The sequence below is a fragment of the Mustela putorius genome, unplaced genomic scaffold (genome assembly GCF_011764305.1).
Source record: "Mustela putorius furo isolate JIRA1106 unplaced genomic scaffold, ASM1176430v1.1 tig00000228_pilon_pilon_pilon, whole genome shotgun sequence".
NCBI classification, from domain to species: Eukaryota; Metazoa; Chordata; class Mammalia; order Carnivora; family Mustelidae; genus Mustela; species Mustela putorius.
In genome coordinates, this window is record NW_025421322.1 from 5,906,502 (window position 1) to 5,930,502 (window position 24,001).

A 24,001-nucleotide genomic window follows, 5' to 3' on the forward strand; every position below is an offset into this window, starting at 1 on the left:
GCAGGTAACTCCCGGAAGTTGTAACCAGAGGAGGAGGGGGAGGAGATGGAGCTGTTTCCTGATGGGTAAATATTGACTTGTGGTTTTGTATCACGGCAATCAAGGCCTTTCTTGCCCTGGCTCTCCCACACTGTGACTCCTACTCCCTTCCATACACTGCCCCCCACCGTTCAGTGGCACCAATGATTAGATTTCGCATAACCTGAAAAAGAAGCATTATAAATACTTTTTTTTTTTTTTTTTTTTTTTTTTGCTCAGGTCCTTATCTTGGATTGTCTTTCCTCTGCTTCTCTGTCTGGGAGTAGGCCTTCTCCTACTTCCAGGCCTCGGAGAAAGCATGATGGCTCAGCCCAACTAACACTCTATCCCACACAGCAGGGATACGAGTCACGCAGCCTATGTAGGATCAGGTGTCTTGGCAGCTTTGGGCCACCTGCCTTTGGGAATCTCGGTTAGCTGCTCCTCACATGTGCTCTCTTAGCATCTGGGCAAATGTTTCCCCAAAGCCCTGTCTCTGTATCATCAGGGCCCCTTACGATGGGGCAGGCTGGGAGCTTCTGAAGGGCCTGGCCAGGCTTTGGTTTGATTGCTTGTGGCCCCTGATACTGAGCACAATAGAGAGCACAGACAAAACATGTTCCATTAAAACTGATTGAATTAATTCGAATTTCAAAGCTGAAGAAAAGATAATTTACTCCAGATCATCTACTTCAGAGATGATCCCAGGTCCAGAGAGGCAAAGCTGTTTGACTACCCTAACCAGCCAGTAACGAAGGGAGAGAGACTAAGCCATATGTGGTGAATAAGTGGTTCCAGAACACTTGCCTTCTATTTAGCTTTCTGTACAGCCTCGTGGGGTCAAAAGAGAAGCAGGAACCTTTGTTTCTTCCATAAGAAATTTACACTGCAACCCACTAACAGTTACATTGTATTGTAGCCAACCATTAGCAAAGGCTTCCTCAATGAATTAATGAAGAAATCAATGAATGGGTGAGTGACCTTTTTATTTTTTAAACTCTCTAACGTAAAGTGTACACATATATGGTAAAATGCACACGTTTTAAGTATACAACACAAAATTCTCACAAAGTGAGCGTTCTTTAACAACCACCCACAACAAGAAATGAAACTATGGTGGGACCCCAAGCCCTCTTTATGCTTTCTCCCAGCTTCTGCCTATGCCCTCCTCTCCAAAAGTAAACCACTTTCCACATTGAACCATGGATTTGTTTTGCCTGGTTTTGGTCTTTATGTAAATGGATAACGCAGCGTGGTGCTCCGGCTTCTTTTGCTGAATGTCATGTTTGGAAGACAAGTTGATTGTGGCATATTAGTTGTGGTTTGTTCATTTTCATTGCTGTGTAGAATTTTATTGTATGATCACACCATCCTTACCACCACTAACTAGTCTAACCCTAATATGCCTGGTTTTAAACACTGCCTCTACCACGTGGTACCTGTGTGATTTGGTGTCAACTGAGAAATTTCTGGTGCCTCCATTTCTTCATCTGTAAAATGGGGATCATAGTAATTTTTTAATATAAAAAGGATCACAAGGATGTTCACAGGCCTACACCTCACTTTTTAAACCAGAATTTTATTTGGGTTATTCTCACTATATTTACACAGATCTTGCTTGGATCTGTGTCATTTTTTAAAAATGACCACACAGCATCTCATCATATAAATGCGTCGTAATTTATGTAAGCAGTCTCCGGTCCAGAAACATCTTAGGTCACAGACAGATTTTGCTATCGTCAACGATGCAAGAATAACTAAAAATATACTTTGCTGAAGTTTCACAAATATATTTTGGGTTAAGTTTCTTGGCAATAGTATTGCCAGATCAAAAGACACATGCATTTGAAATTTTGATCAATTTTTCTGGACAATCAGATTCTCATCAACCATGAACATGGCCAGATGTGTTGGTTTTTGACAATGGGATGGGGATAGCATTTTCCTCTTATTGTTTGATTTTACACTTAAAAAATTATATGAGCCAGTTGCATCTACCTTATTTATTACATCTTATTTTTAGTTTATGTTTATGTTTAGTATATTTTTCTACAAGATTGTTGTGGATTTTATAAGAAAATTTTAAAACTCTTTGTAAATTAAAGAAGCTTATACATACAAGAAATACAGAGTATATAGTTTCCTCCCCACTTGTCATTTGTCATTTGATTATGTTTAATGTACATAGTTTGACTATTTTGTTGTATAATTTATCAATGCTTGCCCTATGACTCTTGGTCTTCTGTTTTGCTACACCACTCTGAGATCTTATATATATTTTACTTTTATATATTTTTTAAATGTTGAAATCTCTACTCTATTGGGGATTTATTTTGGTAAGTGAATAAGGCAGGGATTGAGTTTTGTATTTTTTTCAAATAGTTTTCTCATAATTTATTGAATAATCTAACTTGTCCAACTGGTTTGGAATGCTGCTTCCATAAGATACTAAGTATACGTATTTGACTTTCTTTGTGAATTCTCTTCCATTCCATTGAATTACTTGTCCATTTCCTCTCCAGAAAAAAAAAAAAAATGGGACTTAATTGACTCCTAGGCTTTAATATCTGCTGGGGCCACTAATTCTCTCCACCCTCCACTCCCAAGGCTTTGTTTGTAGTCATTCTTTTGAATTACAGTATCATTTTATAATACTCCTTCTCTTCCAAGACACTATTGTATTGAAATGACACCTTTTATGGACTAATTAAGAGAGGTTTAATTTTACATTATTGTTTTCTGTTCTAAGAATAAGAGAAATATCTTATTATAGCTCAGTTATTTAAAATTTTTCTGTGTACATGTTTTCCACATTTCTTCTAAAATTTATTTCTTAATGTTTTATCTTTCTTACTTGCCATGTTAAAACAAGATATTCTCTCTATTATATTTCCCAGCTGGTTATTGTTTATTTATATTCAAACTATTAATTTGTATACTTTAATGAAATCACTACTTTTTGATACTCTCTTTAGTTCCCAAATTTTGGAATGAGCATCTTGACCTTTCTAAAAATATAACCCTAAATCGTGGTTGCTTTACTTTCCAATATTTCTTTGTCTTGTTTCTTTTTCTAACTACATTGGAGTATGCTTCTAGAACTCTATTAAGCAACAGTGTTGCCATTTTGTTCCTGATTTTCATATGGTGCTTCCCTTTGGTCTGTGGAAAGACCTGTGGTTGAGTCAAGATCAGACCCTCTTCTTTATTCTAGGCTGCACCAAGAAACTAAATTGTTTAAGGAATTCTCCATGAAACCAGTCACCTCACAGGAACAAGGCGCTGGAGCTTGAGGTCAAAGCCTGTACTCGGTAGTAAAGTATTTTTTGTCTTACTTCGTTTACCGAGTGTGTCTCTGCCAGTCTCTGTACAGGTAGATATGAGGAAAGAGTAGTGCCTGAGACCATATTTCAGCTTCCCGGTCTCCTTGCCAAGCAGTTTCGCACCCCGTTATGTCATTTCTGATAATACATTTTTCACTTATTAACTATAGCTCACTTACCATTTGACATTTGTACCTTATGTGTGTTTATTCAAATAGTCTGTTTTTCCAAACTTATTTTATGTTTTAAAATTTCTGGAACCAAGTTACATTTCCCCATATACACCCAGTCTGCAGTATGAAGTCCTTCATGTAGTAGACACCACATAAATAATTAACTGAAGTGAATAATGTGAGGGCACTTTGAAATTAGGAAAGTACACTTTATGTAAAAACATAAAGATCTTGGGGCGCCTCCGTGGCTCAGTCTTAAAGCATCTGCCTTCAGTTCAGGTCATGATCCCAGAGTCCTGTGACGGAGCCCCGTGTCAGGTTCCCTGCTCTGTGGGAAGCCTGCTTTTCCCTCTCCCACTCCCACTTTGCTGTGTTTTCACTCTCTTGCTATGTGTATGTGTGTGTCTCTCTCTCTAATAAATAAATAAGTGAACAAAAACAAACACAAAACATGAAGATCTTAATAACCATGAGAATGGTTCCTTTAGTCACCTCTCAATGGCTAATCAGTGATCAAATGAGATCAAAGGGAAGGAGAATATTTTGGATATGTGTAACCTTGCGAAGGCTGATTTTCCACTCCACCTACTGTGTTGTAATGAAGGGATGATTTTTGTTTGTTTTCTTGACTAAACCATGAACTTCTTGAGGACAGGACTCAGTCTTATTCATCCTTGAATTCCTGGTACCCACCCCAGGTCTTAGCATAGAGTAAGTACTCAATATTTATGGAGCCGAATAGAACAGCAAAAGGTCTTATTCTGATATGGGGCCAGTGTGCGTTTGGACTGAGGGTCACATGAGACATGGCTCTATTTTGCAATGGCCACAGTAGACCAACTACCAAGAAGGGGACCCATCTCTGGAGACCCATCAGTGCCCAGGAGCTCCCCATCTTCTGTTTTTGAGGATTTATCTAGCAATTAATCACACGGGCTTGGGGCTGTTTCTTCTGCTGGTAAATGCTATTAAATTATTTTACAATTTGGTGGTTTTTTCCCACATATATTTAGGTCATTTCCTAATCAGATAGCATGCAACTCGGGGAATGGTATATTCGTATATCTGTTCAAGATTCCTACACTCCTTGTGTAAAATATGGTCGCTGGCCCTGACCCAAGCTCATCACAAAGTCTTTTTTTCCCCCTCTTCTATTTCTGGACTGATCTCTTGACTTCCTCAGCTAGATTCTTTTTATATTTTAAAATCCCAAATCTTTTTTTGCTACCCTTTGGATTCCTGGATCACTCTGTGAGAACAATCATCACTATTTATGGAGGGCTTACCATATGCCAAGTATTGTGCGGGGCACTTGACATAGAGAAGGTATCACGACACAGCTTTGCAGATGAGGATATACTTGGAAGTAGCCTTTCTCTCTGCTTAAGTAGCGCAAGACAGTCTGGCTGCCTGTATTTCAGGATGAACGCAGGATCCCCACAGGGAGCACCGAGGAAGGGTTGCACTTCCCGAGGTGAAGAATCATGTGACAATTTTAAACGACTGTTTAATTGCTTGGGTGACTTAGAAGCACCTTGAAAACTGGATGTCATAAGTGCCAAAGCATGCAGTTTTCCAAGGTGCGAACTGGGGTTTGGCAGTATGGAAAGGACATTTGCTGCTATTGCTCTGTCTTTGTGAAGACTTTATTGAAAAATCATATTCTTTGTGAAGCCTCATGATGAAAGCATATTTCAAGGACCTTGGAGAGGTCTTAGGAGAGCAACCCAAAGTGACTCTATAGACACCCCTGGAGGCTTACTGGGAAAGGCCTGCCAGGGGCTTGCATCAATTTGGATGGGAACAGTGGGTGCAGAACTTTTTGATTCATGTCTCTTACCAGTGATACTGAAATAAACATTTGTGCCCATGCCTTAGTATTTGTACATTATTTTAAAACTATACACATATAAAACTCTACCATCATATTATATAAAATACACAGAAACAAGGGTATTTTTAAAGAATGAGAGAAAAGGAAAAAAATAATACCTTAATAATCACCGAATTATCTGTACAATACCAAACTACTGAAAACTATATTACTAAAAGTCCATTCTTAGTAGTATGTTCTTAATATTACTGTTTTAAAGCCTTATTTCAACAGGCCTAAAGTCAGCTGATTTTAATAGTAGGTTTTAGTGGATGTCCTGGTTTTAAAATGGTACCTCATAAAGATATACAAGGCCAAGTGCAAGAATACATTGTTGGCCACATTTACTGAATCATAATATTTGTTTTTCAATATGTTTACATTATCTACTTTGTAGAAAAGAAAACAAAAGTGCAAGTAAGTCCAGAACTTGCCAAAGACCCCCGCTAGGGCCAGAGTATGTCTCCTGACCCTTAGGACAACACTCCTTCTATATTCTAAGGAGAAATATTTTCCACCCAAAGACATCTTTGCTTTACAAATACTCTCCTGCCGTTTCACCTGTATATGTTTGGGGTCATGTCCCTCCAAGTAATTGCAGGATTTTGTTTTTTATTACAAGTTGAGAACTATGTCTCTCTTTTATTGTATTCCCCTGGTGCTCCGTGGACAGTGGGAAGAAGGATGCAGAGAGCTAAAGGAATCTGCTTTCACTGCTCCAAATGGAGTAGCTCTATTCACTGGGGATTACCAGGATATGAATGTTCCCCTCCCAGAAAAAAAGGGTTTGTTCTTTGTACCCCAGATGCATTTTTTTTGTCTTGGCACCCTGGACCCAGACATAATTATCAGGAATTAAGCCAACTTTACTTACCTGTTCAATCATAAATGTTGAGGCAGTTTTTTTTCCTTGTTTGCCATGGGTTACTCAATTGCACATCAATTTATTAAGCACTACAAGGATAAAAGTTCAAGTGGCAGATTTGAAAGAATGATTTATTCAAGAAAAATCTCAGCAACGGGATTAATGAGGGCCTAGCCTGCTCCTGAGGGAAACCTGTAAAATGGTCCCCCAAGAACGCATGACCTCACGCCTAGTTATTTCCCAGTGGGTTCTTGAGAGTAAGAGTCAGGTGAGACCAAGATGTTTCTGAAGACAGAAAAGAATGTGGGGTTAAGTTCTGGGGTCTTGCATGGTTCCAATGCCATTTCAGCTGAACTGGAGACCTACGTGTTTGCCTAACGCTCATTTTAGCTTCTAGTAAATTCATATTTCTCTCCTCACCTCTTTTGGGGAAATTGGTCTTCCCCCCTACTTCAATTGTGCAGTTCTGTCCATGGCTCCCAGTCATAATGTGCCGCTCGACTCACATTAGGACTAGGGATGGGACCCAAGCTACACTAAGGAGACACCTTCACTACGCCAAAGAGACTTTTTAGGATTGAACGTCTTTGGTGGTGATGATGGGAGGGGCTCTGCTACCTCCGTTGACAAGTTGGGAAGATATGAGAGAGTGCATACAGCAGCCCTGGTTCTTCTGTGTGGAAGGAGTCCATCTGCCTTTAGAGGAAGAAGAGACGAGCTTTTAAGTATACAGAAGCGAAAATGAGAGTGGAAAGACAGTCTTCTTTAGCTATTGCTTTCCTCGTTACGTAAACTCTAAATTACCTCTTTTGCTTAAACGCACTTAAGTTGAGTTTCTGTCACTTACAATGAAAATGGCCCTGACTGGGACATATCTCCCTTAATGGCTGCCTGGTCCTATTCCCAGTATTCAGGAGACAAAGAGGAATATGATTCTGTATCTGTTTTCAAGGAGCTCAGATCTATCAGGAGAGGAAGCTACCTCAATGAACAACCACAGAGTGATGTGATGGCCGCCATAACAGAAGGAGTGAACCCAGCCAGAGGGTTAGGGGAAAGAATTCAGGAAACACTAAAACTAAAGATGGAAGTTTAAACCAGATCCTTCAAGTCTTTGGAGTCAAGGCAGATAAAGACCCAGTAGGATGGACATTTGTCTCCAGTCCCTTTCCCTTACTAACTGGGCCATTTGTTCATCTTCTCAGTGCCTCAGTTCCTCCTGTAAAATGGAGACAGACATCATATCTATCTCAGGGGTTTGGGTAGATATTAAATGCTATAATGCTTGTAAAATGCCTGGCACAGTAAAAGTTTGGTAAATGTCACCAATTACCACTCTCCTCCTCCCAAGGGCAAAGTCCACACCCATATATTTTTATGGCTATACCTTCTAAATGGAGCCAATCAAGACAACACAGCTAGGGGAGAACACATCGTATCCTCTCCCTGAGAGACACACTACTTCATGAAGAGGGATATTTACATCACCTCTCGAGTGCACTTGGTCACGGCCTATGTATATGGTGTCTCGATCTTTGGAGAGAAGAACCTCAGAAGAAAGGAAAGACCCCTGCTTGGACCTTAATGAGCTCAAGGTAACATCTTACAAAATCCAAAGGGGAGACAGAAAGCCCATTAATTCAGAACCTCTTACATAGGGTTTCAATAATCTCTGGCTTATTAGTCTTTACAAAATCCATGGTACTGGCTTGGACTGTTCACCTTTGCAAATTAATAAACAAGGAATTGAAAAGCACAGAGAGGTGTGCAGTTCCAAATCGGATTGTGTTAATGGCCATTCTCCAAATTCTAAAAAACCTCAAGGAATCTCGTTTTGATTTTGTTTAGTGGATCCTCCTGGGACCTGGAGCACAAGATTCTAACGAGCCTTAATGACTGGGTGATTCACTTTTGTTTATTACAAAAACGCGGTTAGCCTTGTGTGGCAAACTGCTTTATTTCGGAGCATCGAACCAGAAGTCTGGCTCTGACAGTGTAATGGATTGAGCTAATATGCATGCATGTCCCACCTCCTGCAAACACATAGAAATGCTGGATAAAATAAAACCACCCGCTTCTCTAATTTAAATACACAGCTGAATTAATAGAGCCAGCCTACTTGGTTTAATGCTCTGCTGTGGTGTCTTGGAACTCTCGATGCCGTGATCTCTGAATGTGTGTTTTATAAGTGAAGTCCGATGGGATCATGGGGTGTGCACATGGGCAGAGGAGAAATATGGAAGAAAGAAAAAGCTTTATATTTTTGTATATTTAATTCACTTTATTCCTGCTTCCTTTTTTTTTTAAGATTTTATTTATTTATTTGACAAAGAGTGAGAGAGCACAAACAGGGGGAGCAGCAGAGGGAGAGGGAGAAGCAGGCTCCCCACTGAGCAGGGAGCCTGACATGGTGCTGGATCCCAGAACCCTGGGATCACAACCAGAGTCGAAGGCAGACACTTAACTGACTGAGCCACCCAGGTGCCTCAGTTCCTACTTCTCTCTCTTTTTTTTTTAAGATTTTATTTATTTATTTGACAGAGATCACAAGTAGGCAGAGAGGCAGGCAGAGAGAGAGGAGGAAGCAGGCTCCCCACTGAGCAGAGAGCCCAATGCGGGACTCGATCCCAAGACCCTGAGATCATGACCTCAGCAGCCTATCCCACTGAGCCACCCAGGCGCCCTCAGTTCCTACTTCTTTTTTTTTTTTTTTTTTTTTTAAAGATTTTATTTATTTGACAGAGAGATCACAGTAGGAGAGAGGAAGGGAAGAGATCACAGAGAGAGAGGAAGGGAAGCAGGCCCCCTGCTGAGCAGAGAGCCCGATGTGGGACTCGATCCCAGGACCCTGAGATCATGACCTGAGCCGAAGGCAGCGGCTTAACCCACTGAGCCACCCAGGCGCCCCAGTTCCTACTTCTTAAGTAAGAGGCTGTTCAGTTTCATTTTGCACTGGGTCCCGTGATCATGTAAGCAGTCCTGGGTTAGTTGCTGTGTATTAACTTAGATAGTAAGTATATAGGTGTTTGCTTTGTTGTTATACTTAAGCAGTTCATATTTGCTTTATAGTCACCTGTATATGTGATATTTTTTACAAGAAAAAAAAAGAAGAGAAGGGGGGGAAAAAAGGTAAACGTGCTTCCAAATCCTGAGACTCTCTTTTCTGTAACTCCAATGAGGCTGGTCTTTTCTTTGTTTCTATGTTTCTTTGAGGGAGAGAGCAAGCGCATGATTGCATTGAGAGTGGAAGGGCAGAGAGAGAGGTAGAGAGAGAGAGTCTTAAGCAAGCTCCAGGCCCACAGAGCCTGATACGGGGCTCAGTTTCATGACCCTGAGATCATGACCCCAACCAAAAATGATTGAGCCATCCAGGAGCCCCAAATGAGGCTGGTCTTTCTTATGGAAAATGGATTTTATTTTTGGAAGCAGCCAAAAGTAATCTGGTGATGAGCCTGTTTGATGACTGCTAGACAATACCACCTTGATTCACATGTGAAATCATTCCTATGACTGATTTTGTCATGGGGTTCACAAGCTAGTTCTAAAGAAACTCTAAAAAAACTGTTTAAACATACTTCTTAATACGTAAACGTCACTGGATTGTTTAGGGCTTCCAAGCTGAATCTTCTGATTGGAGCAACAATCAAGAGCGTTTAGAAATTAAGCAAACTAGTTTAAAGTAATTTTCCCACCCAGTCCTTGACTTCTGTTAAAGCACAACAAGGATATATTTCACAATTTGATCTCTTCGAAAACATTTAGAGGAAATTTGCCAGGCAAGGCAACATAAAGGCATCTCTTGCTGGTGAAAATCGGTCTATTTATCATCTGACTAAAATTATGTGGGAAAAATGAACACGTGAAGTCTAAGGTGTCCTAAATCTCGATCACACTCTACTTGTAGATTTAAGATAAAGTTCAAAGATAAAGTTCTTCATTTCTAGCTAATCAGCACCTCTCCCCTGCTTTGTTTGGCATTTGGTAGAGCTCTAAACATTTTTGTTTTCTTTTATGGGACAATTTAATTTTTCTTGCCTATTAATTTAGGTCAAAATGGACAAGCAAGGTGCTATGGCATCTGAATTCGAATGTGACTTCCACCACATTTAACTTGCAAACCCTGATCTGGGTAATGACTTCCAGCAGGGGCAACACAGTGGACGTAATTACGCACTAACGGCGTGTGTGGGCTGCATTTTCCATGATGCTGGTGGCTTTCTTTCTCTGGAGAAGGAGTAGGACAGAAGAGTCAATAAGGTTGTCAAATAAGCTCCCCCCCACCACCACCACCACAAGAGCTGTCATTTGTCTGAAGGAATTTCCTGCTTAGCCTGGCCCCTCCCATCCCCCCCCCCATCCCTGCTCACCGGGAAAGGAAGGTGTGAAATTTTGGCACACCTTCAGGGAGCCGGTCCCCAGGGCTCAAGGCTGAGGTGAGCTAGAGCCAGCTCATGCCAGCTTGTTAGAACTGTTGATAACCTGCTCTTCCTAGTTCAGTGTTGAGCGACAGCACTGTTGGAAAGCTTGTAATCAGCCCTGGTAGGTTTATTAGCAAATACAAAGCTTTTCTGTGTGGAGAGCTTGTTGTGAAAATGTTCACCAGCAGCACACCAGTAGCTGACATCCTGAGAGCTGAGACCAGGGCCGCTCAGGAGCGGAGGGGTGACGGGCCTTCAGTCATGAGTTAGTTGGTCCCCCTGCAGGCCAAAACCCAACACAAGGACCCATCTGGCAGGACGGTTCAGAAGAGCACAGACCCGCAGCTCGGCTGATCTTATGAGGCTCAGGGTGGCAGGGTGAACGAGGTGGGTTAAAATAGCCCTTTGTTTGGGGACGCCTGGGTGGCTCAGTTGGTTAAGCAGCTGCCTTCAGCTCAGGTCATGATCCCAGCGTCCTGGGATCGAGTCCCACATCGGGCTCCTTGCTCAGCAGGGAGCCTGCTTCTCCCTCTGCCTCTGCCTGCCATTCTGTCTGCCTGTGCTCGCTCTCTCCCCCTCTCTCTCTCTGATAAATAAATAAAATAAAAATAAAAAAATAGCCCTTCGTTTTCCAGCCAGCTCTTTGGGAGAAGGATTGTTCTAGATGCAGGTCTGGCCTCTTTTGAGAACCAAAAAGATGTCGGCAGGTTTCCCAGAGTAGAAATAATGATCCCCCCACACCACCGCACCACCGCACTCCCTGCTTTTTTAAATGGAAACCGTGTGATCCCTGACGTTTGACATTAATGACTAGTTTTGAATGGAAAAAATTGGAAATTAGAGAACTCAATTTTACTTGAAGAAGAAAACCTGAATCAGAAGTGATCTAGGAAAAAAAGGTTTGCCTGGCATTTTTTTTTTTTTATGTCCTTATCATGTTGTGAAGGTGTGTCCTTAATTTTCCACTGGACTTCGCGTGTGTTTATATATCCTAGCAGAATGTACAAATGGAAACCATCACGAATGATAAAGTGCTGTCACCTGTGGTGACTTTGTGTGGAAGGAATATCTGGTTTGGAGGTAAATGTTGAAAAATCCAGGGCCGGGTGTATATTGGATGGTCTGTCCGATATACACTCGTTCTAACCCACTGATCTGAAATCTTCGTGCCCTGCTTCCATTCCAGCTGACCACGTCTGAACCAAACAGAGAGGATGATGGATTGAATACACTTAACAAAACGACATAGACAAAGTAATACCCACGAGTGTATTTTTGTCTCTGCGAAAATGAAATAATTTCTTTTTCTTATTTCAAGACTAGTATCCAGGTTCCAGACACATTAAACTGTCATTTTTTAAAATCCCAAACTGCCATTTCTGGTCACATCAATTTTATTCACATTGAAAATTGTGAATACTAAAAAAATAAAAAGTTACTTAAAGTTTCCCACTTCAGAAATGTCTGGAGATTCTTTTTTATTTCTGTGTGAATATGTATGAAGAAGAGTCTGGGCTAACAGCTGTAGGAAATCTGAGAAATAGGTAGCATTTAATTAAATGTGTTCTGGTTATTTGGGGAAAACATTCCAGGTTTATTCAACATTTAGGCAACTGCCATCTTTGTGGACTACGGTTAATTTTGCTCTCTGGAGAAGAAAGCTCCTAATCCCAGAACTTATTAAATGCTAAATACCTTGTTGAGGAAAGCTTGAGTCTAAAAATGTCAACTCTAAATGTCTCATGGTAATGTTAATTTGCTCTTCTCATAAGGCATTTTGATGTTAGTAAAAATATTGTTAACAGACCAGGAAAAGGCAGCTCCGTCTGAATCATGTTGAGTAAGTTCATCTTAATTAGCCTAGAAGATTCCTCCACTTCCTGGCTGGACCTAGAAAAGACCATCATGGAGTTGTAGAACAAGAAATAGAAATGGGGGGGCGCCTGGGTGGCTCAGTGGGTTAAGCCGCTGCCTTCGGCTCAGGTCATGATCTCAGAGTCCTGGGATCAAGTCCCACATCAGGCTCTCTGCTCAGCAGGGAGCCTGCTTCCTCCTCTCTCTCTGCCTGCCTCTCTGCCTAACTTGTGATCTCTCTCTCTGTCAAAGAAATAAATGAATCTTTAAAAAAAAGAAAAAGAAAAAGAAAAAAGAAATAGAAATGGGTAAATGTTATGGTGGAGAAGCATCAAAGGAAGGGAAATGTCCTCCGAAAGGCTCGGAGTTCAAAAGGGCCATGGCCAGTTACACACGGTTTTATCATGAAGCAAGTTCATGGTAATTGAATTTTATGCCAGCCCCATTCACTGGGAAGGAGGTGGCCTTGGGACTCTGGTGGTGTAAACCAGATGGTGAGTTAGTACGAATAGAAGCTTTTCGAGAATAAGATTATTGTTTTCAAAACTAAGAAGCCGTGGTGTAGGGACACAGAAGCAGGGGTTTTTTAGCCTCGGGACTGTTGACGTTTGGGTGGAATGATTCTCTGATGCGGGGGGGAGCTCTCCTGTACCTGTTGGGATGTCAAGCCACATCTCCAGCCTCTCCTCACAGGAAGCGCCAGCAACACTACAACCCCCAGTTGGAATCTCTAAAACTCTGTCCAGACATTGACGACAGTCTTTTTAGGGGCAAAATCCTCTCCAGCTGAGAACCACTCTATGGATGGGATGAGCATTTTGATGGAAGAAGAGAGGAAGAAGAAATTTTGCAACCTAGGGAGAGTTAGAGGAGACAGGCCCAGAGAAGGTTGGGTAGAGGGGTGTTGATACCCTTTTACTTCTCACGATCCACTTGTGTCTCGGCCCCGGAAAACCGTGCTCCATGTTCTGAGAGACAGGGGCGTCCTGGGAAAGCACAGGGCTCTAAAGATGAGAACCGTCTGTAGGAAATAGTGCCTTGCGCCTGCATGGAAGCTCTGCGTCCTCCAGAACCCGACTGCTCTCCTCTCCTTCACTGTGAGATGTTGGGAAGTTAGGGCTTATTGTGGGAGCTGTCTCGCTCCCCCCTCCCCTTTGGAAATATTTCCAGGTTTTCATGGTGACAAAGCTACCTCTTGTGATATCATAAATACGGGTGTTCATTGACACAGCATCGTCTCATTTATCACCTGTGAGACCATAACACATGTTCTCAAAGTTTCTTTTTTTCTTTTTTAAGATTTTATTTATTTATTTGACAGACAGAGATCATAAGGAGGCAGAGAGGCAGGCAAAGAGAGAGGAGGAAGCAGGCTCCCTGCCGAGCAGAGAGACCGATGCGGGGCTCGATTCCTGGACCCCGAATCATGACCCGAGGCAAAGGCAGAGGCTTTAACCCACTGAGCCACCCAGGTGCCCCTTCTCAAAGTTTCTTAATTCTAATCTGCCCGATTCTAAAGGACTCTCTGACACTAAAGTCTACCCCCTCCCTCAGGTCCTTTTCCCACCTTGGAGCAAGAAACTTAAAAGCTATTTTCCAAGACTGTAACCAACAGTGTTTTATGCTTGTTTTCTTCCATGTCGTTCTCTTCACCTGAGGGTCGGCTTTACTCAGGTGATGGGACCCAACGCCCCTCTCTGCAAGGAATAAGCAGCCAACACTTTGTCCCACAGTTCGGGGAGCCAGCATGCCCAGGGACACAGGCACTAACGCCTGTCCCTGGTCCCTGAGACATCTCTGTCCCCTGCTCTACCCTGTCAGCTTCTGACCCTAATGGGGCCCCCATGTTGCCGGGAAGGGCGCTGAGTCAGCAACACCCTGGCTGAGGAGACGGGCTCAGATTTAATAGAGGCTGTGTGCAGGCCTTCGGGGCTCCTCGGCCCACAAGCTTTAACCACTGTACAAACTGATTTAGAGCACTAAAACCCGACTGTTTGTTTAGTGCCTTTATTGACTCAACTCCCGCCTCTAAGGCAGGTGGCCTCAGCCAGCCACTCAGTCATTGTTCTGATCCGTTCTCCTCAGTGACACGGTGGCCTCCCTGTTGAGAGTTCTTTTCTTTATTTCATTTTCTGGTCCTTAAAAAGTTGGGCAGTCAGCTCACACTGACAGGTATAGTGTTTCTTTTTTTTTAAAGAGGCATCATTCACTCTCACATGAATTTGCAGCTGTAGAATTGGGGTTGTTGCAAAATAGGGACTTTTCTATTTTCCTCTTGGAAAGTGAAGGGGCAATGGCCCTTCCTCCTCCCCACTGAGAGAAGTGTTACCCTTGTTCTGATATATTAACTCTTTCTGACCCTCACTTGTAAATGGCTTCCAAAATGCCCTAACATATGGTTAAGATGGGCCAAAAAGCTTCTGCAAACCTCCCATAGAGCCTGGCTCCACTGGAAGAGTTCGCGACTTGGCCCACGGTGGCCGCTTGGAAGAAAGAAACAGGAATGTTTTTCTGCTTGTCTGTTGGAACAATAATATCACTTATTATTTTTAAATTTAAATTCAGTTAATTAACATAAAATGTATTATTTATTTCAAGGAGTACAGGTCTGTGATTCATCAGTCTTCTAGAATACCCAGGGCTCATTACAATACGTAACCTCTGCAATGTCCATTTAATATCATGTATTAAGCATGTATTTTGTGCAAAGTGCTATATGCCTAATTTTGTTGTTGTTTTTAGGTGCTTTGGCTCCTATGCTCCTCCCCATAAACTCTGTGCTGGGTATTACTGCTCTCTTACCAGATGGCGAAGCTGAGGACAGAATGGTGAAGTCACTTGTCCACAGTCACTCAGGGTCCAGAGGCTCAGCAAGAATTTGATCCCAGACCCGTCGGACTCCAAAGCCTCTGCTACTCCCTCGCTAGCCCCTGACTGCTCATCTAGGAAGAAAGGCAAACCCACAGGACCCCCGGTGGCAGGCAATGTGCACATGGAGCCATCCTGGGGGTGAGGCCAGCCATGGCCCCAGTGGGTCTGCCGTGGTCTGGGCAGTCAGAGTCCACTTGGCAGTGTCCCCCAGTGGCTGATGTCCTTTCTTTTCTGTGGCCAGGGCTGTCCTTGGACAAGTTCCAGAGAAACTGGAAGAAACATATGTATTCACACATTCACACACACAACATGTGCACACACACAAGGGCACATGCACACGTATACATTCAGACACACAACACGCACACTTGCGTGAATGCACATTCACACACATTTGCGTGAATGCACACACATATGCATAGGTAGATGCATGCCCCCCCCGCCACATGCACAAATTCATCTAGATACATTTCCACACACATCCACCCACAATTCACTTGCACACTCATTCGCACTTCCACCTGCACACAGTCACACGCACACATATCACACACACACTCACAAACACACTCATGCAGTCAAACCCCTCCACTTAAGTAGTCACACCTGCCCACCCACAGACACCCACTCACATGCACAGTATTTGCACACACATTCACACACACAGGTACATACATGCTCACACACCCACTCACGTGCGTATACCTCTTACTTCCAGCATGGAAGCTTGGTACAGGCTGTGGTACAAGACAGGACGCCAACACCCAGTATAATAAACTGGAAGAGGGTGGTGCGCTGTGGGATTTTGTGACTCCAAAGCCACTTGACATCATCGGAGAGCTTATAGCAAGGCCACTGGCTTGGTTCTAAGGAAATGTGGTCTCTATCCTTCCGTTAATTACCTCCCGTTTTCATGGTTAGGTTTTTGGCACCAGGCCCTTTGCTCAGAGTACGTACCTGCGAGTGCAGCTGCCGTAGGTGAGTAGCTTCCCTTCTCTCGGCCTCCATTTCGTCATCTGTAGAATGGGGATAATAATGATGCCAACTTTAAGAGCTAAGAGCACTAAACAGACTAATGCATGTGAAATTCAAGGGCCAGGGAAAAACACATATAGTTCAATAACAGGGGGCTAGGAGTGGCCTGGGGTTTGGGTATCAAAGGCAGATGTCAGTTGAGATTTTGATATGGAAGCGAGGTCCAAGGAGAGATGTGCCAAGTTGTAAAGGCTTTCTGCCCTCTTGGCTGTAATCTAGACACACTAACATTTGAGAAAGCTTCAGGGCAGGGGAGGGCTATCTTTTCTGCTTCTCATTCTGAGTCTCCTTGAGTCCCTTAGACTAGTGAGTGATGACTCAGCCACTCGGGTCAGAAGGGCAGCATCTCAGAGTACTCAAAAGGCCAGCTTTGCCCCTTATTGTCCACCCCCGCCCCCCAGTTAAACTAATCCTTATCTTGTGAAAATTTTGTTAAACCCTTGGAGAAGGAGCCATGCAACAAAGAGGAATTTTACTTTTGTGCTCAGCTCACTTGCATGCCGCTAGAGTTTAAGAATTAGCACATTTCATCAGCAATTCCAAGACATCTCTTCCTGAAAGGTACAGAATAAAGCAGAATTATATTCATTAAGAGTAGTTAAACCAATGATGCACCGTTCTGTCCTATTTCTTTCCTTTGGTCAGATTCAGGATCACTTTTCAGAACTTCCAAGTCTTCGTTATCCCAGTCATCTTGCTCTCCCCAGGGTCTGTTTGCTCACCTCTGAAGGGCCCTCCCCCTCCGTGCACCTCTCCCCTCCCCCACCGTCCGCCCTACCTGCCCACAGTTTACAGCTTTAGCAACAGCTCTGAATCATACCTTCTCTTTCCTTCTTTGCCCTGTGACGGTGCGCATCCCGGTTCTGACTCCCCTTCAGATTGTCCCCGCAGGGACCTGGGGGCCGTGCCTCTCCTTCCATCCTACCCTCCGCCGGAGGAGGCCAATGCTTCAGCCCAGAAAGGCATGATTTGCCTTAGAATTCCAACTATTTTGTTATCAGAGCACTCATCTCATCAAAGGAACGACCAGAAAAAGGCTATTTTGCAGTGTCCGAAAGCGCAAGTTCCTCTCTCCTTTGCCACAGAGATAAATGGAGATTTCCCAAGCAGTTTTCCTTTGTAATTTGTTTTTTAAGCTCGCACCCATGTTTACCAAATAATTTCTATCTATGCCTGAAGACTAATTGGAATGAGAGTCATTTAATGATAATAATAATTACTTGGGGAGGTGACATGAGGTGATTTTTATTGAATATATTGATTCCTGCTTTGTACTGTTTCATACCAATTGACTTAAAATGGAGTCAAATCTTAAAAACATATACACAGCAATACAGCACAAATTTTTTCAAATTCTTTAAAATGCACCATTTTTCCCCTGCAGCAGTTTTTTCTTTTCTTTTTTTCTTTCTTTCTTTCTTTTTTTTTAAATTTACTTGACAGAGAGAGCAAGAGATCACAAGGCAGAGAGGCGGGGCGGGGTGGGGGGTGCGGAGGCTTCCCGCTGAGCAGAAAGCCTGATGCAGGGCTCCATCCCAGGACCCTGAGATCATGACCTGAGCTGAAGGCAGAGGCTTAACCCCCTCAGCCACCCAGACACCCCTTAAAAATAAAGATCTTAACAACAACAAAAAAAGATACACTTTAGGGACATATCTTTTTTTAGGTATTGTTTTGTCAGATTTCCCTAAAGACAACCAACATGGCCAGTTGGGAAGAGTGATAGGGGGTTACAGTGTGCGGGTTCTTCCTGGCATCTTTAAAAAGAAAGGGGGTCCTTCTGTAAATGAACAGGAGTTTTCCCTTGGTGAGTACCATCAACTCCACTTTGGAAATACATTCTTGGGGTAAATGCTATCTTTCAATCAAAGTCTAGCTTCTTTCATTCAAACTTATGTGTACATAATTCATCTAACTTTGTATATGATTGCAGGTAATTCATTTTCTCTGTTGTGTGAACATATTACGATTCATTTATCTGTTCTACCATATGTGGTCATTTGGGTAGTTCACAGTTTCAAGCTATTATGACCTATGAGACTATAAATATTCTAGTACTATATAAAATATAAAAATATTACAGCTTTTGGTAAACATATGTTTATATTTCTCTTGAGTATGTGTGTAAGAGTGACATAGAATATGAAAATGTTCAGCTCTACTAAACACTACTGAACAGTTTTTCAAAGTGGTTGTACCAATTTATATTTCTCCCCGACAAGTATGAGAATTTCAACAGACTGTCTTTTCCCCAAGATTTGTGATGGATGGTAACCCTGGGGAGAAACACTTGCTTGAACCAGCAAATGGTAATGCATATGAGCCCTTCCAGGAAGTCAAACATCATTCATTCTCACATTAATTGTCAGATTCAAACATCCCTCTGAGAGAAGGAGGTATGTTGTATATCCTTCCTCTTGAAACTGGAGGAAATTCTATGAAAGCAACTGAAATGCTTTTTCTAAAAGCCTTATTAAGCTCCATATCTCCCACTCTACCCCAATGCTTTGATTTTAGGTCCAAATGCTTGTCTGTTAATTTCTTACAGGAATGTCCTGCTCATGCTAACATTTCTACCATAATGTTACTAGTTGCAAATAACAAAGTCTAATGCCATGACCCCTCAGTATTTTCCACACAATCAACCAGTAAAAAGGGGCATATTTGTAAACTCCAGGTTTGACCTTGAAAGTTTTCAGACAGTTTTAAATGGAAAAAGAAGCCTATCAAGGTTTCCTTGTCTGGCAGCTCATCAGACTCACCTGGGGAGGTTTCAAAATACAGAGTGCCCGTCCCCACTCTATAATAATTGAATGGTATCCTTTAGGAGTGGGACATGGGGATCTGCATTTTATAAAATTTTCAAGTGATTCTGATTTGACTAGAGACTACTAGTCAAACTTTGGAATCATTTTGTCTCCAGATAGTTTAAAAAAAAAAAGAGAGAAAGAGAGAGAGTCATCCAATACAAATACAATAGCAAAATCCCAAAACTAGGAAGGAAAAAATGAATGGCAGGTCAGACCTTTTCCCCTTCTTCAAAATATTCAGTTGAGGGGGACACCTAACTGGCTTAGCCGGAGGAACATGGGACTCTTGATCTCAGGATTGCGAGTTCAAGTCCACATTGGGTATAACGATTACTAAATAAATAAATAAATAAATAAACTTTAAAAAAAAAAAAAAGAGAGAGAGAGAAGCGGATTTAGGGCTGCCTGGGTGGCTCAGTGGGTTAAGCCTCTGCCTTCGGCTCAGGTCATGATCTCAGGGTCCTGGGATGGAGTCCTGCATCGTGCTCTCTGCTCAGCAGGAAACCTGCTTCTCCTCTCTCTGCCTGCTGCTCTTCCTATTTGGGATCTCTCTCTCCATAAAATAAATGAACACAATCTTTAAAAAATATATATTCAGTTGAAATTGGCTCTGACTCCAGAGTGATAATAATTACAAGCAACAATTACATGGCACTCAGTAGTTGGCTGAATGGATTCACGTATATTATTCACTTAATCACTCAAGAATTCCTTAAGGCAGAAACAATAATCCCCAATTTATAGAAGGGGATACTGAGGCTTGGACGTTAAGTTACTCCTCTAATGATGTACATGCATTAAATGGGAGAGCCAGGACGCAAATCCAAATCAGTAGATTCCCAATTTTAGGTATTTCTCAATATTCTCTGGTACTCACAATCTTCAGAAAGCTATATGGAGGCCTGCAGGAGCTAAGTGTTCCAACAAGTCTGAATCATGCCCATGAGCCTTACTGGACCCGCTTCCATTCTGCCCCCCACAACTTTCCTGGGATATACTTCTAATGTCTCTCATGCACCAAATACCCTGCAACATGTTAGAGAATCAGAGATTTTAAAAATTTCTCCTTCCACTCCTTCCACTGGAGAGAGAGACAAATCCTTGTGCGACGATGCACTGAATATCACAGTCATATCTAGAGAGAGGACAGGCCACCTCAATCAGGCCGAAATGGGAAGGGGAGAATATGCTCTGATCACTCGTTCCGCTGGGTATGTGGATTCATTCTCTCTACTCAGGCAAAAGGTCCAAATGATTAAAGGTGTGAAGAACTTGCCTTGATGTATTCTCACTTCAAAAGGGAACTTTTATTTTGACTATTAGTAGACCCTTCAAACTGCGCCATTCAATTTCCCATCTATATTCCATAACATGTGTTTACCCTCTCCTGACTAAATTCAGAAGCATGCTGTCTTACTAGTAGTTCCTTTATATACTCTTTAAGGAATTACCGATGTTCGAAAGAGGTATAGAGGCCCTAAGTAAGTATAGGGAGAAGCTCAGGCATTCCTTCCCAGGTCTGGTGCGTAGGACAGACAGCTTCCCATATACCAGGAAGTAGCTTTGCTTATGCTCAGCAACTGGCTAGCCAGGCAGAGGAGGGCCGGGTACTTGTGTGTGTGTCCATGTGTGTATATCCCAGCTTGGGGCACACAGATATTTCCAACAGCCTATTTCAATAGTGACAATAAACTACCCACTTTATTTTCAAACACCTAAGAATTATTCAACAATAATCAATAGTTGTCCGAGGCCCAGTGGGCACAACGGCTTCCTCAGACTTCCTCAGGAGTCCGCGGTGGTGAAGGAGACAGATGTGTTCCTGTCCACAGTCCCCACTTCCCAAGTCGACTACTGAGGACCAGTTAAACATTTCTAGAAGAGTGAAGGGGAGCAGTGCTCTTAAATCTGACACTTTACCTCATTGCTTCACCTGCTTGACATCTCTGAAGAATTGCTCATGTCTGAGGGCTCATTTCCTATGCTCTTGGTCACACCCTTTGGTTTCTGTGTCTCTGTTCCAAGCCCTCATTTTTATGAGTGGTTGGTCTCCTTCTTGTCTTCATTGTGTCTCCCCTGGACAACCATGACATCCTCTTGCCTGCAGTCCCTGCTCCAAGGTCTCTAACTTTTATCCCATCTTTCAATTTTTCATTAAAGTTGTATTTTGTTCTCCCCCTTTCCAACTCAAAATAATCATAACTAACAGCTGTGGGTGTTTGAAAAACATTTACAGAGAAAGCTCCATCCATTGTCTGTGTCAACAAGTACTCTTCGAGAGCCTTCTGTGGACCAGGCATGGCACCTGGTACTAACCCCAGTGTCGGTACTAAGGTGGGTCCAAGATAACACAGTCTGGCTGTGACAGGCTTGAACAGTCTTCTCGTCCTTAATTCTGGGTCCTTCCATCTGTTTTAAGGTGGTTCCCTGGGAAGAAGGCCCTGAGATGATGATTAGAGAACAGGAGGGTCGTAAGGAATACTCTTGGACTGGAGTCTGGAGAAGGGAAGGGGAAGAAGTGGGATTGGGCAGAGGGAAAAGTTGGGTGACAACGCAGTCTCAGAGAAGTCTTAGAGTTCTGAACAGGGGGAGGCTCTCCAGAATGGTCTGCTTTGAAGTAAGACTCACATCAAGAGAGGGAGTGAGTTCTTCAGTCATGAAGGGGATCTGGGTGTTGCCTGTCAGCCTCAACCACACCTCCCACATTGCTAAGATTCAATGTAGGTGATTGATTCGACCTGTTGCCTTGAACTTTAGATAAAGGGCAGGGAGCTCCTGGGGAAAGAAAGCTGAGTTCCTGTGGCCATAACCAGTGCCTTAGGTGATAGTAGAGCAGAAAGAAGTTGGAAAGGGTCTGATCAAGTCCAACCAGATTAATGAGCAAAGGTCAAGGTCAGGCCAAGGTGGGAAACCCTATTTCCTGGCTCAGGTCTTCCTTTACAGATGCTGTCCCTTCTGCCTGTAATGTTCTTGACTCAATCTTCAGATCTCTGCTTACAGGTGACATCCTTTGTGCTATCCACTCAGACCCAGTCTAAATTAAAGTCTTGGAGATCCATTTGCTTAATATCATAAAATCTGCTTTTGTTGCACCTATCCCTTTATGACCCATTGGGGGACAATTTATTTAGTATTTCCCCTGTATTTTGCTGAGAGTCTCATAAAGGCAGACTGTTTTTTTTTTTTTTTTACATGATATCTCTCATGACTAGTGGATGCCTAGCATATAGTAGGTGCTCAATAAATACTTTGTAAATGATTGAAATTGCAATAGGAGTTGCATCAGGGTTCTTTGTTTGCATCAAATGGAACTTGACACTGTCATGATTAAGCAAAAAGGGAGTTCTAGAAAGAGTATGGGGAACCTTCAAAGTCACAGAGAACAGGGTTGAAAATAGGCAATACCCAGCCACTCTGCAGGGACTCATGGAGCAGGTGCCCCTGGACAAAGCATCCATTTTCAATCTCTGCCATAAAGCCCAACAATCGATTTCCACAGAGGAGAGGCAGTGTCTGACTGGTCTACCCTGGCTCATATGCCCTCTCCATAGCTGGAAGAGAAAAAAGAGATGAGAATGACCCCCACCAGATTATATCCAAAAGGAAATTGGGGAAGTTGAAGGAGAAGAAATGGATTAATGGCAACCAACCAAACTGAACCAGACCCTCCCATAGTAGGAGCCAGAGTGAGGAAGCCAGAGTGACGACCTGGGGGTATCAGAGAAGAATCAATGATGGCAGGTAAGAGTCCCGCTGCTTTCCTCTGTCGCAGTGCCAAGCTTTATGTCTGCCACCCGGCAATGTTTTAAAAATCTGCATGTTGATGGTTTTCCCATTGTAAAAATTTGAGACTCTTGTCCCTGGACCATGCTTAGTCCATGGGTGGCCCTGCTGGAGGTTTGACACCATAGAAGCCCCTTGCAGAGAATGACAGATGGGACTTGGTGGGTGAATATCTGAATTTCCTCGCCCCTGCCCTACAGTTTCACCTGGAGGTCCCACTGTGATTGACCCCCCACTCCCACAGCAGGAACGTGCTCTTTAATGCACGCTATAGACATCCTTCTCTTCCTTGCCTCACTTCCCCACATCCCTACTGGTGCTTCCTAGAATTACTTCCTGAACGACCTACTTGCCTCCAAATCCTTGTCACAGGTGGACTTCCCATGACAGCAGGCAAGAAGGCAGGGGCCTTGAGGAGGGGCTGGCTCTCAGCAATGACTTGAAGATGAGCAACACGGTCAGGAGGCGTTGGAGAACATTTGGTCTCAGTTTGAGTCATTCCTGTGTTCTTCCCAACTTTGACCATGGTCACGTGCAATGATACCAGTGGGTATGTACTCAGAATGGTAGCCCAGTTTGCAGCAAGTCTGAGAGAAACGTAGTCACACAGTGTCTTAGCACATTCAGGCAGCTATAACAAAATGCCGTAGACTGGGTAGATTACAAACAACAAATATTTCTTTCTCATAGTTCTGGAGGCTAAGAAGTCCAAGATCAAGGCACCAGGGCAAATGCAGTGTCTGGTAAGAGCCTGGCTTCTAGTTCATAGATGACCATCTTCTCTCTTCGTCCTCACATGCTGGAAGGGACCAGGGATCTCTCAGGGGTCTCTTTCTTAAAGGCACTTGTCCCTTTCACCACTCAAAACACCGCCTCTGAATCCCATCACCTCGGAGTTAGGATTTCAACATGTGAGTGTGGGTGATGGGGCATATATCCAGTCTACAGCAGGGGGATATACTGCTGTCACAGCAAACC

General features: G+C 43.0%; 1 long non-coding RNA gene across 1 annotated transcript in view; it reads right to left on the minus strand.

Annotated features, from left to right (window-relative positions):
* Window positions 1-13,948: 13,948 nt before the first annotated feature.
* The window catches only part of LOC123391449, a 35,375-nt gene continuing 25,322 nt past the window's right edge, over window positions 13,949-24,001 (minus strand). Inside the window, exons 2-3 of the long non-coding RNA XR_006606134.1 lie at window positions 16,353-16,411; window positions 13,949-15,664 (exon numbers count right to left, since the gene is read on the minus strand). This is a non-coding gene — a long non-coding RNA (uncharacterized LOC123391449). The remainder of the gene's footprint in view (window positions 15,665-16,352; window positions 16,412-24,001) is intronic.